The following is a 3,088-nucleotide window of genomic DNA, read 5'->3' on the forward strand; positions in this document are numbered from 1 at the left end:
TAATAATAATAATAATAATAATAATAATAATAAATATTAATGTCAATTATGGGTATAATTGGAAGAAAGTGACAAAAAGCTTTTAAAACTTATTGAAACACTACTGCAAGTAACGTTTTAATAAACTAGTTCAAAATTTATATTTTTGTTCAATTAAATAAGGTTTTTTTCATTAACAATAAATATAAAAAAACAAGGAAACTAAAATATCACAATGATTGAGGTTGGTAACTATTGACAGAATGGAGGTCACCACCATCGGTGTCACTTGTCCCTCTTTACCGACCAAGATTTACAAACCATGGCCCAAACATTAGGTACGATGATCCACCAACAACAATATGTGGTTTACATTCGGTTTTAATAAGATCTTTGATTGTTCTTACATAATATGTGTTTCGTGTTTGTGACACGGTATAATTGTGCTTTATGGAATTCAAGTCAAATATATGTAGTTTGAATATTGTGTTTACAAAAAGAATGTGAGTGTGATTACAACCACTGATCATTGTCGGTTGTGACGTGTTTCTATGGTCTACGGTTTGACTTGCCAACCAGCCATACCCTCTGTTGAGATATCCTCTCCTCTGAATGTATCACACATATATGTGTATATATGCATCCCCTTCACCGCATCAATACACCCAAAATTCGACGAGTATGCAAACGGATAAATGATGAACTAGGATTAACTTAGCATTTCATTTGTCTTCTTTGTTGCTTCTGAGAGGTTCAGAGAGAATTATAGAGAGAAAAGTAAGTTGAAAACAAATAAACTAGCAGAAGATTTCCTTGGAGTTACAAGACCGAATGGACAAAAATAAGATATAATTCAGATTAATTTGATGTCTCACTGATCAGTAGTTTTTGACGTTCCAATGGTGTTACTACGCAACTTGAAAGGGAAACGAGGCCATAGTGCTCGAAATTGTTGAGAATTTGCCATTTTATTGATCTTGGTATGATGAGTGGATTTAAGCTTGTTTAATGCATGATATTTGATGTTAATTGAAGTTTAAGAATGCTAGAAGTTAGTATTTCATCTTAGTATCCTCGTAATTCAAAATGATAAGTACAAACGACTAATAAATGTGTTGATTTGACTTGAGGTTCGTCGAGTGTAAAGAGCAGTCTCTGTACGAACTCGTACACTGCTTCAAATGTCGTATAAACAAATTTGCGAAGAAAAAGTAGGACGTGAGCTTAAGCTCGTTGGTAAGGTCGCACATGTCTAGGTGACACTAGACTCACAGACGTAGTCATTAGCCAATCAAACTAAACAAGCTATTGAAATCCCTGTGATGTATGTGAATATGAAAGAAGCAAGTTCTTGAAGGTAAGACAGATTCTAAGTTATCAAATGCATAAAACACACACACACACACACACATATATATATATATATATGTGTGTGTGTGTGTGTGTGTGTGTGTATCTAACAAATTTGGATGATTAAATTGTGAGGTTATCACTTGTAAACAACTTTAAATTTGGATTTTTCAAGTTGAAACTTAATTATTACTAAGAATATGTAAACTTACATATTCTTACAAAACCTGTGTTTAATAGTAAAAATTTAATGATCTGCACCATATATAACATCGTAATTACTGAGGTAAATAGTAATCATCTTTTCAACAAATGATCTTATTCACCGGGTATAATGCAAGTGTAATCCTCATATTCTAAATGAATATCGAGATCATGTGTCGTCAAATTTCAAAAGGCAGGCAATAGTCGTATTTTATCAGAAAAACTCATGTATTTTCAGAAGTAAATAAAGAACTGGTCAATTTTTTACCAGCCAAGTCAAATAACAATGAACCGAGCAACACCAATTATAGTCTGTATGATATGTCACATCAAGTATGGGCATGCCTAACTACCGTATATAACAAGAGATAAACATAAAAGACAACAATATCACAATTGCAGTCACTCTATGTCCACTTAAAACGGTAATTAGTGCGTTAGTCGATGACCATCTTTACTAAAATTGCTTTAAATCCAAATAATCACTTTTGAAAAACAATATCTGATATTAAACTATGGTTGTTGGTTGTCTGATCTTCCAATTATGTCTTTTTTTTTTAAATCGCTCAAATTATGTCTATCAGTTAGGATAAATAATGGAATTATAACGATAGATATTTATGTATATTATTTGATCAACAATTTTTTTAAATTTAATATCACGTTATGATAATCTCAGTTTCAGTCAATAACAATGAATTAAACAATCAAGAACAACAATCTAGAGATCAAATCATCATATATAATGATAAACTCTCTCAATACATGTTTCTCTCTCTAAAATGTAACAAATGAATAGCACGTTAAGATCTTACTACAAACTACCTTTAACAAGCTATTTATACAATTGACTAATTACAAATCAAACTACAATTTAACACAATGTTGACTTTTGTTGACCATGCTGACTTTAAACTTTGACCTTCCCATTTGCAACAATAGTCTTCATAATTGGTGATCTCGGATACAATGATATTTGACCTAACACGTTATTAGAAAATAAGCTTGAGTTTCAAGTCCTAATAAGACCTTTATTTGACGTTTCAAGTGTTAAACCATACTCTACCACTTTCATTTTTCGTCGAAAACTTATCAATTTATTTATTATTTGTTTGTGCGTAAAACCATAGACTATCACTTTCATCTTATATCGAGAAGGATCAGAAACCTATTTATTGAGATCGATCGACAACCCATTGGGACCGTTGACACCAATCGAGACAAATCAAGAATCCATCTATTAACTTGGTGTATGTTTGTTTGTTTAAAACCATAACCTACTATTTTTAACTTTTATCGAGATGGACCAGATAATCTATCGAGACAAGTGGGAAACTCATCCAGATCAATCGAGAACCCAATAAAGAAAAAGAAAGAAAAACTAAAGTATGTAGAGTTAAAACTGTAATATATTCATGATTAATATTGTGGTGAAAATTAATATTTATAATAAATATTATACTAATATAACTAGTAGAGAATTAATGCATATACGTGATCATAAATATTTATAATAAATGTTATAATATATATATATATTGGAATTGGTCCAAGT

This window comes from Cynara cardunculus (genome assembly GCF_001531365.2).
Source record: "Cynara cardunculus var. scolymus isolate 2C chromosome LG 11, CcrdV1, whole genome shotgun sequence".
Classification (NCBI taxonomy): Eukaryota; Viridiplantae; Streptophyta; class Magnoliopsida; order Asterales; family Asteraceae; genus Cynara; species Cynara cardunculus.